Genomic DNA, 14,813 nt, shown 5'->3' on the forward strand with positions numbered 1-14,813 from the left:
CTATCCAAGTTGGAAAAGGCCATCCATCTTCCTATGGCAAGTTGGAATCCTTCATGTAAACTGGGACTGAGACCAATTTTTACCTTAGGCCCATGGTCTTGGGAAATTGCAGATATTATTATTTTGAGGATTAGAGTTTACTGATTATATGGAATGTGAAAACACTTAAGATTTTAGAGGTTGGAAATATTATAAAATTATGATGGGTCTAGACAGCCCTAAGAATGGGAGAAAATAATAGCAAATGAAGAAACAGACAAAGGATTAATCTCAAAAATATACAAGCAACTCCTGCAGCTCAATTCCAGAAAAAATAAATGACCCAATCAAAAAATGAGCCAAAGAACCAAACAGACATTTCTCCAAAGAAGACATACAGACGGCTAACAAACACATGAAAAGATGCTCAACATCACTCATTATCAGAGAAATGCAAATCAAAACCACAATGAGGTACCATTACACGCCAGTCAGGATGGCTGCTATCCAAAAGTCTACAAGCAATAAATGCTGGAGAGGATGTGGAGAAAAGGGAACCCTCTTACACTGTTGGTGGGAATGCAAACTAGTACAGCCGCTATGGAAAACAGTGTGGAGATTTCTTAAAAAACTGGAAATAGAACTGCCATATGACCCAGCAATCCCACTCCTGGGCATACACACCGAGGAAACCAGATCTGAAAGAGACACGTGCACCCCAATGTTCATCGCAGCACTGTTTATAATAGCCAGGACATGGAAGCAACATAGATGCCCATCAGCAGATGAATGGATAAGGAAGCTCTGGTACATATACACCATGGAATATTACTCAGCCATTAAAAAGAATTCATTTGAATCAGTTCTAATGAGATGGATGAAACTGGAGCCCATTATACAGAGTGAAGTAAGCCAGAAAGATAAAGACCGATACAGTATACTAACACATATATAAGGGATTTAGAAAGATGGTAACGATAACCCTATATGCAAAACAGAAAAAGAGACACAGAAATACAGAACAGACTTTGGGACTCTGTGGGAGAAGGTGAGGGTGGGGTGTTCTGAGAGAACAGCATTGAAACATGTATATTATCAAGGGTGAAACAGATCACCAGCCCAGGTTGGATGCATGAGACAAGTGCTCGGGGCTGGTGCACTGGGATGACCCAGAGGGATCAGGTGGAGAGGGAGGTGGGAGGGGGGATCGGGGTGGGGAACACATGTAAATCCATGGCTGATTCATGTCAATGTATGACAAAAAGCACTACAATATTGTAAAGTAATTAGCCTCCAACTAATAAAAATAAATGGAAAAAAATTTAAAAGTACTATGTATCTGCTAAAAAAAAAAAAATTATGATGGGTCTAGACCATGGATTGTAATGGCAGAGAGAGTGGGACTAACTAGCATGACTGACTTAGTCTACATTTTTCCAGGAGTAAGCATTTCCAAAGGGTTGGCATTTTGTTCTCTTGAGCAAAGGTATTCTTTCCTCCTCTCCACCCTTGCATATATGTTCAGGCTCAGTCTGAGCCTCTCTACTTCCAGGAAGCTTCCTCTGACCAATTGCTATAGTCATTTGAACAATGTATCTAGCACACTATCATGCACTGCATTGTGCTGTTTTTACTACAATTGTCTAAGGCTATTAACACTAATCACTCTTTCATTAGCTGTTTGTATATGTATGTCTTCTCACTTCATTTAGTCCTAAGAGTGGGATGATATAGTTCTAAAAAATTCTAATTTATCCCAAATGTTTCCAAAAAGGTTTCAAGATGGATGGGCCTATTGTCTTACAATTATTTTTATCTTTCCCAGAATTTAGTCCAGTTATACTTAAAGAATGTAAGTCATAAACGCTTATTGGGTTGGCAGGATGAATAAAGGAATGCCATTGATCCATAAAATTCCAGTACATTCATTTGGGTCCTTAGCCTTAGAGTGAGAGTCAAGGAAAGGCTCCCCACCTCCCACCTCCCCCCACTCCATCACATTCTCAAGGTATTCCAGGTTAAATGCCTACAGCAAAGGCAGGCATGATCTAAAGGCCAATGGCACACAAATGGAGCAGCATGACTGGGGCTGGAGAATCCACAAGGAATCATTAGGCTGCACAATTAGCTGTCTTCTCCATGACCTTCAGTCTTCAGAACTTTGAAAGAAACATACAGATATTGAGAGCCATGTATCCCTTAAAGTAAACACTGTGGTTCACAAAAATAATAAGGCTTCTTTGCTGTTCCTCAAATACATGAGGCGCTCTCTAGCCTCAAGGTCTTTGCACTTGACCTTCTCTCTGCCTGGAAAGCTCAAATATTCCCATGACTCAGTCTCTTGAGCTTTCAAGACACTTCCTATATTAGTCCTCCCCTGCCCACTCAATGCCCCAGACCCCATATTCCCCATCTACTTATCCTGCTTGAGTTTTTCCTTAGAACTTGTTCCACTTGACAATGTACATTTACTCTCTTTTAGAATGCAAGCCCCATGTGGGTGGCGAGGGTATTGCTTTGTCTTGCTCCCCATGTTCCCAGCAGTTAGCATGCTTCCTGGCATATTATAGGTGCTCAATAAATATTTGTAGAACCAGTGAAGTGAGAACTGAGTTATGAAAAGGGTTGACCCTCGGAGTCCACAAAACTGCTCTCTAACTGCATTGAAAGAATGTGAAATCCTCTAATTCTTTTTCACAGAGCAAAGTCAGTTTCTATTATGCACTCATCTCATATTATAAAAGTGTAATTGTCAAAGGCATAATATCGTGAGAGAATATGTTAAGACTTTGCTATATTCTAGGAATCATACTAAGAATTTTATACGTATTTTATGCATTGTATTTAATCCTTACAACAACTGTATATAAGGGGAGAGTTTCAATATTCCCATTTTACAAATCAGGAAATAAAGGCTCAAAGAAGTTAAACAATGTACCTGAGGCCTTACAACAAGTAAGTTGTGGCCTGTTTTCACCATGTGCCCTAAGTGGGGTGGGGAGGGGGTTGTACAACCACTGAAGACCAGATACACAGAATGGAAACTACCTCACTGAGCATGAGCAGTTGGGTGTGCGTTCACACCGCAGGGAGGATGGGCTGTGAGAGAACTGGGGGATGGGATCATGAGGACAACTAGGAAATGGTCAGAATCGTTTGAACTCATGGCCCTCTAGCTGCAGTGTTCATGTTTTACCGATTACTAGAGTCATCGTCCCTTTTGTATGGTTGCTTCTCACTGGAATATCCCCTCCCCCCTTTCCCTTCAGTGCCCCTGCCCCCAGGGCCCTGCTCCAATGCAGCCTCCTGCATGAGGCCTTCCTGATTCTCTTTCCCCACTCCAGCAGGTAACGGGCTCTCTCCTGGTGCTGTCGGGTGGGCACGAGGGGGAAAACATCAGAGCTGGAGTGCACACGAGTGTTGGGGGCTCTGGCATCTGGACTGGACCGGTGGGAAGGCTCCAGGGTTGTTTTTTTTTTTTTTAGGTTTGTACTTGGTTGCAGACATTCTAGAAATTTCAGGGTAAACAAACAACAGAGTAACCCAGAGCTGTCTCTTGATTGGTCAGAGGAGGCTAAATGCCAACTACAATTTAAAAATGAACTTGGTAAAAACAACCAAGTGACTCCCAGCAGCCACCAGGGTGGGTTCTAGCAGCAAATTCAGACAATCCAGTAATCACCTTTTCCAGCATTTTACATATCACGCCTGCTTTTAGAAACATTTCCTTCCATCTCTGTTATGGCAATCCTTCCCTATCCTCTTCAAGGCCCAGGTACACGCAACCTTCTCTGCGAAGCCTTCCCTAATGTCATGCTCCCCCATCCCCAGCAGAGGTGACTGACAGGGATATTGCTATAGGGTAGGGAATAAGGGGCGGCCATGCTGTTCTTTCCATGTAACAATTTGCTTAATTCCTGACATCAAAGGCTGTGTATTCTCATTCTACATCCAGTGGGTCTGTGGAATAAGCAGTAAATTACAGAGAATGGACAACTGTCTAACATCACAGGCAGTTAGGAAATTCACTGGGGATCTCTTTCTTGTGGTCATGCTTTCTCCCACTCCATCCCTTTCCTCTTATCTTCGAGAAATTCATCAGCAGCAATACTCAGACTTTTCTCCTGGAGGTCAGCCCAACAGGTTGGGCAAGGAAGCAGTGCTGCAGGGAGGAGGTGCCTGGGGCAGAGCCAGATACAGCTTGGACCCATTCAGGAAGCACCCTTGCGACCCCATGGTCTGGGCCCAGTTTGAGTAGATTCTACCTTTTCTTTCTTTCTTTTTTTTTTTTTTTTTTGGCAGCAATGCAGGGGGTGCTACTGGGCTGATCTTTCCAATGGTGGCTGTCTAAGAGACCAAGTTCTCAACTCCAAATCTCATTCCCTCTCCAGCACCTACTAGACTCGAGCCAGCTTTTCCCCTCTCTTCCTGTTCTGTCCACCTTCACCCCCGACCGTATGCCTCTAGCACCTCTTGGATATATTGACTGGGTACTTCTGGAAGTGACAAGGTGAAGTGTCTGAATTTATCAGCCTGATTACCGTCAGGGACCAGAACTTCCCACATACTCACTGGCAAAGGGGGATCTGTATGAAAGGAGAGGACCAATATGAAATTAAACAATGAATGAGCCATGGGAAACACACAAACTCCAGGGAAGAATTCTCTAACTAGGATTCTCAGCGTGTGACCCATGGATTTCCAACCTCAGCGTCACCTAGGGAGCTTCTTGAAAATACAGAATCTCAGGCCCCAAACCCAGACCCATGAATCTGCATTTTTCTTTTTCTTTTTTTAGGGGGGGACTGTGCAGCATGCAGGGTCTTGCTTCCCTGACCAGGGATCAAACTCATGCCCCCTGCAGTGGAAGTCTGGAGTCTTAATCACTGGACCACCAAGGAAGTCCCCCATAAATCTGCATTTTAACAAGCTTCCAAGATGATTCCAATATGCACTAGAAACCCATTGCCTTGATTAGCTTTAAACGCTTAAAGCATTGGTTCTCAACTTTGGCTGCACGTCTGGGGAGCTCAGAAAAATACTGGCTCCTGGGTCCCACCCCCAGCAATTGTGAGTCAGTTGGTCTGGGCTGGGCCTGGACATTAGGGAATTTTCAAAGCTTCTCAGGGGATTCTAATGGGCAGCTGTTGCTGTAAACCAATTGTTGTTGTTCAGTCACTAAGTCATGTCTGACTCTTTGCGACCCCATGGACTGCAGCACATCAAACTTCCCTGTCCTTCACTATCTCCCAGAGCTTGCTCAAACTCATGTCCATTGAGTCGCTGATGCCATCCAACCATCTCATCCTTTGTTGGCCCATTCTCCTCCTACCCTCAATCTTTCCCATCCTGTCTCTTTTCCAATGAGTCAGTTCTTCACATCAAGTGGCCGAAGTATTGGAGCTTCAGCTTCTGCATCAGTCCTGGCTTAGAAGAAACACACCTAGAAAAGAGCTTATGATCCATTCATGGGTGTGCGTGTGTGGCACACCCATGAATGGATCATAAGTATGTATGTATATGTATATATACATATGTATACATATACATATATAATATATATACATATGTATGTATATGTGTATTCAGTTCAGTTGCTCAGTCGTGTTCGACTCTTTGCGACCCCATGAACTGCAGCACGCCAGGCCTCCCTGTCCATCACCAACTCCCAGAGTCCACCCAAACCCATGTCCATCGAGTTGATGATGCCATCCAACCATCTCATCCTCTGTTGTCCCCTTCTCCTCCTGCCCTCAATCTTTCCCAACATCAGGGTCTTTTCCAATGAGTCAGCTCTTCGCATCAGGGGGCCGAAGTATTGGAGTTTCAGCTTCAATATCAGTCCCTCCAATGAACACCCAGGACTGATCTCCTTTAGGATGGACTGGTTGGATCTCCTTGCAGTCCAAGGGACTCTCAAGAGTCTTCTCCAACACCACAGTTCAAAAGCATCAATTCTTCGGTGCTAAGCTTTCTTTATAGTCCAACTCTCACATCCACACATGACCACTGGAAAAACCATAGCCTTGACTAGACAGACCTTTGTTGGCAAAGTAATGTCTCTGCTTTTTAGCATTCTGTCTAGGTTGGTCATAACTTTCGTTCCAAGGAGTAAGCGTCTTTAAATTTCATGGCTGCAATCACCATCTGCAGTGATTTTGGAGCCCAGAAAAATAAAGTCAGCCACTGTTTCCACTGTTTCCCCATCTATTTGCCATGAAGTGATGGGACTGGATGCCATGGTCTTAGTTTTCTGAATGTTGAGCTTTAGGCCAACTTTTTCACTCTCTTTTTAAAATTCTCTACTGAGCCTGAAGTATAAAGCAACATTTTCTGAAAACATTTGGAATTCTGTTGGATGTGACCACAGGCTCCCTCAGGAGACATAAAAGGTGGGCTGACTGGTCCATTGGGGAAAATAAACATGTCTCATCACTCAGTTGCCTAATTACCCTCCAAGATCAGGACCACAGCTACAATCTTAGCATGGATGCTCTGGCAGTGCCTACTTCAGCATATGGTATTTGACATTTGTACCATTCAAGCTTTATTCTCTCTGTTGGACCCTTTCAAGTCTCTCTTCAGATGTGGTGTTCAGTGTAAAGGTGAAGGTCTAAAGAGGTGACTTCTGGTTTTCTATTCCCTAACTCCTCAAACACACAAGATTTGCTTGCCCCAAGTTCACTGCTACAAGCTTCATAAAAGGCTCCAGATCCATTTATGTGTCTCCACTGTGAGTAATGAATAGCCATCTTTCGTCCTGTGACTGGAGTTGCTGCCTGTTGTCAATAGTAGGTAAGCAATTGTATAAATTACCTCTCATCCAACTCAAAAAGTGTGTTTGCCAAAATGATTTCTTCTAGAATTGTAGAAGTGGAAATAGCGTGCACAGAGAGAAATTGAGTTTGCTCCAAGGGGCTATGAATGCACCATTAAAGAAGCCTCAAAAAAAGATTAGCAATCCAGCTGCTGTGTTTGCACATCATTTAGTGCCATTTGGGGGGCATTTCTGAAGCAATGACAGTCACGGTAGGGAGGAAGAAGAGGAGGCTTCCCTGGCCATTAAGACCATATACAGACTCAGAGGCTGTGGTTATTAGGGCACACAGCTGGGTCCTACTCCGCCAGCTCTGACCTCAGCTCAGTGAGAATTGCAAAAGCTCCAAAGTTTAATGAAAATCAATGCTTGGATTCCAGTGCCAGGAGATTTGTTAAGGCATTGTTATAAGTTTCAGGCCACGTTCTCTAAACAAAATGACTCTCCATATCCTTAGATATATCTCCTCTCTCCCTTCTTCCCTCTCTCTCTTTCTTTCTCTCTCTCTCTCACACACACCCTCACCAAAGGAAACTGATCCATGATGACTGAATCTACCCCTTTTGATCCATCATTTTCCGGGTCACACTGTGAAAGATCTTGGTTCAGTATAGGACACCTTAAATTGTTACTGAAAACTCCCACACTCTTTGTCAGTCTGAAAATCAAGATAGATAATCAGAACACTGTGTAGGAATCTTATTATAACATAGTTACTTACATTTTCTATGGCACAATTCTTTGTTAGTGGGCAGTGTATCTCCGAGGACACATTCTCTTTTACTGTTATTAGGAAATCATACTCCCTGCTGTATATACTCAGAGAAGGCAACGGCACCCCACTCCAGTACTGTGGCCTGGAAAATCCCATGGATGGAGGAGCCTGGTAGGCTGCAGTCCATGTGGTCGCTAGGAGTCGGACATGACTGAGCAACTTCCCTTTCACTTTTTACTTTCATGCATTGGAGGAAGGAAATGGCAGCCCACTCCAGTGTTCTTGCCTGGAGAATCCCAGGGACGGGGGAGCCTGGTGGGCTTCCGTCTATGGGGTCGCACAGAGTCGGACAGGACTGAGGCGACTTAGCAGCAGCAGCAGCAGCAGCAGCTGTATATACTATGTATAGTAACACAGACCACATTTCCATCCACCTCATCAGGCAAGTTGGGAAGTCTGTCCACCCACTATGCTCACCCTTGGTCCAGAAGCTGAAATCTTGTTCTCTGGAGTTATTTTCTGAAATGATCATACAGAATAGATTAAAGCAAGTGTTCATAAAGAAGATGTAGATTTTCCTGGCAGAAACACAACCTAATGAAACAAGGAGATAAGGTCCCAGAAATCTGCCTCTTCCTGACAAACATGGAACAGTTGTCAGTGGTTGCTTAACCCAGAGTTCATCTGTATTCATTGTGTTACTTTCTTCTTTGTTTGGAATTGGGAAGGCACCATTAGGTTGGAGAGAGCCTCCACAATAAGTATACAAAGTATATAATCTCACTGTTTAGCTCCATTGCAGAGATGAGAGTCTGACACATATGAACACTCAGTAAATGCCTTCTGTTCCTATTGTTGTTAACTGGATACTTATGACTTTAAAATTCCAGGTGAGACCTCCAAACACATGTGGCTTGTTGGTCTAGTGGTATGACACTTGCTTTGGGTGTAAGAGGTCCTGGGTTCGAATCCCAGACAAGCCACTAGGTTTTTTTGTTCTGATAAATAATTAATTTAAAATACATGTGCTATCACATTGGACTATGATTCTCACTTAGGGTTTGAGAGGTCCTGGGTTAAATCCCATATGAGCTTGGTTTTCTTTGTTTCTGATAAGTAATTTATTTAAAATACATCTGCTATTGCATTGGGCTTCCCTGGTGGCTCAGATGGTAAAGAATATGCCTGCAATGCAAGAGACCCAGGTTCAATCCCTGGGTCAGGAAGATCCCCTGGATAAGGGAATGGCAACCCACTCCAGTATTCTTGCCTGGAGAATTCCACGGACAAAGGAGCCTGGAGGGGTACAGTCCGTGGGGTCTCAAGGAGTCAGACATGACTGAGCAAATAACACTTTCACACACACACACACTGTGCTTAACTGTTCCTGAAGCTGACAGGGACAGGAACAAGACCCCTCCAACCCTACCCTGTGTCTCCTTGTCTTGGTTCTACTTACTTCTTGGCCTCTGCTACGAATCCAGGTTGTGTGTCCACGTGGGATGAGAGTCAGAGTCCATACCCCAGTCCTGAGCTGGCAACCATGACAAGGTGGCATGGAGAGGCACACACTGCCTAGGACAGAAGATCAGATGATGGAGAAAAAACAGTCTGCATCACAGGGCTACTCACTCACCTGTAGGCACTGTGTCTCTAGCCTCCAGGACATAGGCTGATGCACACAAACAGAGGCTTATGTCCTCACCCTGGCCACCAAGACAAGCACTTGTTAATCCCCATAGCCACAGAATAATTCACAAAGTCTTAGCAGGATCCACATGACACAGAGCACCAGAGTCGAAATCATTGGGGTCCACCAGGCAAGAAACTACTTAACAGATGGGTCAAGACATAGGTTGCCCATTTATGGTTGTGGGTAATTCTTGGGAGCTGAAGAAGACCCCTGTTTCAGAATACTGCCTGTTGAGAGCAGCCAATTATTTATTGAGTAGAAATGAAACTGATTAGCACTCCCTGATAGCTCAGTTGGTAAAGAATCCACCTGCAGTGCAGGAGACCCTGGTTCAACTCCTAGGTTAGGAAGATCTGCTGCAGAAGGGATAGGCTATCCACTAGACTGAGTGACTTTCACTTTTTCAAAAGTATAGGAATGATTTAGAAATTGATTTCTACAAACTAAAAATTCTATTATAAACATAGTGAAACAATAAGAAATAACTATTTCTTATTGAGAGAAAGCACTCATATCCCACAACTCCTTTTTTTTTTCATTTTTGCATCTTTCCTATCTCCCAGACCTGATCTATATTCATAGTTTAATTATATATACATAGGATATTTTGAAAATCACTTATTATGTCTTATTTACACAAGTAGAACATATTCATAATGTAAAAATTGATAGGCAAAAAGACAATTAAGACTGTTTGTAACCCTACAAATCAGAGATAACTACTCTTAGCATTTTAGTGAACACTTTCCAATTTAAAAACTACACACACACACACACACACACACACATGTTAATATGTATGTGCATATACATACACACACAAATGCATACAGATCCCAAACATCCTACTTAAGAAGCTGTCTTTTTGCCTTAATAATAGATAGTGAATATATTTCCATATCAACAGATACATCATAGTAAGATGACTTCTTATGACCTTTCCCAGTCTCATAACCCTAGAATTATTTTTATTTTATTATCTAAGTCTCAGGGGTACTGCATTAAAATGTGTCAAGTCAGGACTTCCCTGGTGGTCCAGTGGTTGAGAATCGACCTTCCAATGCAGGGGATCAGGTTTGATCCCTGGTCAGGGAACCAAGATCCCACACCCCCCCAGGCAACTAAGCCCTCAAACCACAAATAAGCCCTCAAACCACAACTAAGACTCAACCCAACCAAATAAATAATAAATATTTTTTAAATGTGTGCAGTCTTCAATCCATTACCCATTCTGTGCCCTGTGTAGGATAGATATTGTGAAGTACATACATATCTATTATTTAGTACCCAATTATCATGTGCCAGGTGTAATAATACTATTGGCACACTGCAAATATTCTCTCCTAACCCTTTAATATATTAACAGATACTGTGGTTTCTGTTAGAGGAAAAAAATGAGGGAGGCTGGAAGAGGTACACTGTTCCCACAGCTAGAAAGCGGAGGGGCCCTAATTGGAAGAGACTTCCATCTGGCTCTCGAGCTTGCTCTTGTTCTCTGAGAGGCTAGTTTGGGAGTTGAGCCATGGCAGTATGTCATGACTGGAAAATGGACACATGAGTCTCAACCTGTATGATATAGATAATAAACCCCACAAGCTGGGAGAAATTGTACAGAGCCTTCTTGGTTGTTGTTATCAAAGAAAGCTTCGTGGGTAGGTGGAATCGGAGATGGATCTGGAAACATAAACAGGGAAGTAGAGGTAGGGGGAGTGGTAAGGGCAAACTCTTGATGGAAGAAATTGAACATCCAATGCACTTGGCACAGTAAAGACACTAGTCTTATGAGAGGAAAGGGTTTGTCCTGGCAAAGAGTGCAGCTAAAGAGGGATGACTGCACATATGGTCCTGCCCAGTGTCGACAAGAGTCACTCATGCTCTGACAATATTTGGGAAGCTAAGATATGTAGAACATTCTGTTTCCATATGGTTAGTTATGAATTCCAGAACTTGGAAATCTTGCAACCTTTGGAAAGAACCAGACTACATATTAAGGGATTAAACTTTGAAATGTCACTTTCCATTTCTGTCCAAAGGAAGCTGAGACATTTTTGATGAAAAAAAAAAAATTAAGCTTTCCATGACGAGTTTCTTGCAGGATATTTGAATGATTTGGATCACTGGTTGACTCAGTGGTTGCCACTAGATGCTGAGACACAGATCAACTCCGATCTTACAAGATTTTCAGCATCAAAACAGATTCTGATGCTGAGTGGCAGGAGTTGGGTTTTAGGGTTGAGTAGGATGTTTAAATCTTTTCTTTTGATTGGCTTTGATAACTCCATCTCTTTAAAAAGAAGTCTTTTTTTCCTGGTGTGATCTATCTTTTGTCTGACCCACCCTGAAAGAAGCAACTTTCTTTTAAACATTCGGTTTGACGAACCATGCATGTTCTAAAGTTAAGCTGCATCTTTGGATCAAACCAGTTTTCCGATTCTGTGTAAATACTGACTCTTTCAGTGATTTTTTTGGCTACATGACACCCCAAAAAAGTTTTAGCTGCATTTTTAATTTTGAACCAATTATTTTGATGACAAGTAGATCCAGCCTGAATATAAGCAATAATTCCTGTTTTTGTTCCATTTCAACAACCCAATAGGAGAATGCTTCAAAGGTCATCAATAAGAAACTGGGTTTGGTTTTTTTTTTAATTGGAGTATAGTTCATTTACATTGTTATGTTAGTTTCAGGTGTATAGCAAAGTGAATCAGTTTTTGTTGCTCAGTCATGTCCAACTCTTTGCAACCCCATGGACTGCAGCATTCCAGGTTTCCTTGTCTATCACTATCTCCCAGGGTTTGCTCAAACTCATGTCCATTGAGTCAATGATACCATCCAAACATCTCATCCACTGTTGCCCCCTTCTCCTCCTGCCCTCAGTCTTTCCCAGCATCAGGGTCTTTTCCAGTGAGTTGGTTCTTCACATCAGGTGGCCAAAGTATTGGAGCTTCAGCTCAGCATCAGTCCTTCCAATGAATATTCAGGGTTTATTTCCTTTGAGATTGACTGATTTGATTTCCTTGCAGTCCAAGGGACTCTCAAGTGTCTTCTCCAACACCACAATTCAAAAGCATCAATTCTTCAGCACTCAGCTTTCTTTATGGTCCAACTCTCACATCCATACATGACTACTGGAAAAACCATAGTTTTGACTATGCAGACCTTTGTTGGCAAAGTGATGTCATATAGGTCATTACAGAGTATTGAATAGAGTTCCCTGTGCTATACAGTAGGTCCTTATCATCTATTGGGTTTGGTTTTAAAGTTCTCTTTGAAACCACAGCAGAGGCAGTGCTGCTCTAAACCCCTCTGAGATGTTTGGCTTGAATGTGGGTGAGAGGTTCTTGGGAAGGCAGGATGTAACCGAGTCATCAGAGAGGACTCTGGAAATTGGCACTTGCCCAGTTTGCTCTCAGCATCTGACTTTTATCACTGATCAGAGTTCACACTTACTCAAAGAGAAAGTAGAAAGAATGTGAACCCTCAGGCCTGATAAGAAGGGTGGAGGGATTGGTCTGAGATTCACAAGGTGACCCAAGTTGAGGATTATTTTGGCCAAGTGGTTTGTAGTGCTATTAATCCTTGATGTCTTCAGATGTGTGGTAGTGAGTCATCAGCTGGAATATGATTAATCTTGTTTTGTAGAGGTGGACAACACAGAGATTCTATCCAGACCTCATATAATGTGCCAGCCCTGGAGCTCAACATGCTCTGTCTTTCTAGAATAGTTCTCAGCCACGGAGCATTCTACTAAGTTTGGACATTATTAAGCTCAGTTCTTGAGGAAGAATGGAAATGCCACTCCCAAAGCTCAGTCTTAGAGACCATATACCAACAGCCCCCAATTCATGTCTTTCCATTTCACACAAGCAACACTCTCAAAAGTTGGCTTTCCCCATCAATCCAATCAGTGTGGTCCTATATCTAGTAGGAGTGAGAAGATCTGAAATCGAGTTCTGACCCTCATTAGCTGTGTGACCTTGAGCAAGTCACTTTAGTTCTCTGGGCCTCCATTTTCTCATCTAAAAAGTGAATATCGCTCTTTTTCGTGGCGCCTCGGAGGCTGTCGGCCACTTCAGAATGAAGCTGAACATCTCTTTCCCGGCCACTGGCTGCCAGAAGCTCATTGAAGTGGACGATGAACGAAAACTTCGTACCTTCTACGAGAAGCGTATGGCCACAGAAGTTGCTGCTGACGCTCTGGGTGAAGAATGGAAGGGTTATGTGGTCCGAATCAGTGGCGGGAACGATAAGCAGGGTTTCCCCATGAAGCAGGGTGTCTTGACCCATGGCCGAGTTCGCCTGCTACTGAGTAAGGGGCATTCCTGTTACAGACCGAGGAGGACTGGAGAGAGAAAGCACAAATCTGTACGGGGTTGCATTGTGGATGCCAATCTGAGTGTTCTCAACTTGGTCATCGTGAAAAAAGGGGAGAAGGATATTCCTGGACTCACTGATACTACAGTGCCTCGTCACCTGGGTCCCAAAAGAGCTAGCAGAATCCGCAAACTTTTCAATCTCTCTAAAGAAGATGACGTCCGCTAGTATGTTGTGCGAAAGCCCCTAAACAAAGAAAGGTAAGAAACCTAGGACTAAAGCACCCAAGATTCAGCGTCTCGTGACTCCACGAGTTCTGCAACACAAACGCCGGCGTATTGCTCTGAAGAAACAGCGTACTAAGAAAAACAAAGAAGAGGCTGCAGAATATGCTAAATTTTTGGCCAAGAGAATGAAGGAGGCCAAAGAAAAACGGCAGGAACAGATTGCCAAGAGACGGAGGCTGTCCTCTCTGAGAGCTTCTACTTCTAAGTCTGAGTCCAGTCAAAAATGAGATGTTCTAAGAGTAACAAACAAATAAGATCAGACATCAAAAAAAAAAAAAAAAAGTGAATATCTATAATATCCATTCTTCCTCAAGAACTGAGCTTAATAATGTCCAAACTTAGTAGAATGCTCCGTGGCTGAGAACTATCCTAGAAAGACAGAGCATGTTGAGCTCCAGGGCTGGCATGTTATATGAGGTCTGGATAGAATCTCTGTGTTGTCCACTTCTACAAAACAAGATTAATCATATTCCAACTGACATGTGCCCTGCCTATCCACAGGTGCTGCTGTATCAAATAAGATTGTATACATAAGAGTTCTTCAAAAATCACATATCAGGAGCTTATTACTATTTACTTGTTGTAGGATATGTTATGGCTTTGTCAGTGAAATGTGAATAAAAATTTCTAATACAGAAATAATGTATTTTTAACAAAAACAAGCATTTGGTGCATGGTGAAGATCTGGAAATTTGGGCAGAAGCTTCAAGCACTATATGAGGATCTAGGTCCCCAAAAGTTCATTTGAGATAAACCAATAAAAAAAGACTTTCTAACTTTAGGAGCTTCCAGATGCCCACCCTGGCAGATGGACTCTAGCTGTCAGGGACAATGGGAGCCTTGAAGCATTGCAAAGAGCCTACCACCCAGATGTTCTGTGCATCTGTTGTTCCACGTTTAGAGAACTCTTAAACTTTCCAGAAACTATCTAAGATACTTTAGGATGTTATTTACTCAAGGCAATGGCACAGGAAAACAAGCTCAACTCAAAGGGAAAAGTATGCCTTT

General features: G+C 42.8%; 1 non-coding gene and 1 pseudogene across 1 annotated transcript; both read left to right on the forward strand.

Annotated features, from left to right (window-relative positions):
- Positions 1-8,422: 8,422 nt before the first annotated feature.
- On the forward strand, positions 8,423-8,494 carry TRNAP-UGG (transfer RNA proline (anticodon UGG)). The gene has a single exon. It is a non-coding gene; the product is annotated as a tRNA-Pro (tRNA).
- Positions 8,495-13,241: 4,747 nt separating this feature from the next.
- Positions 13,242-14,067, forward strand: LOC133053015 (small ribosomal subunit protein eS6-like; annotated as a pseudogene).
- Positions 14,068-14,813: the final 746 nt, after the last annotated feature.

Source organism: Dama dama, chromosome X (assembly GCF_033118175.1).
Source record: "Dama dama isolate Ldn47 chromosome X, ASM3311817v1, whole genome shotgun sequence".
In the NCBI taxonomy this organism is placed as follows: Eukaryota; Metazoa; Chordata; class Mammalia; order Artiodactyla; family Cervidae; genus Dama; species Dama dama.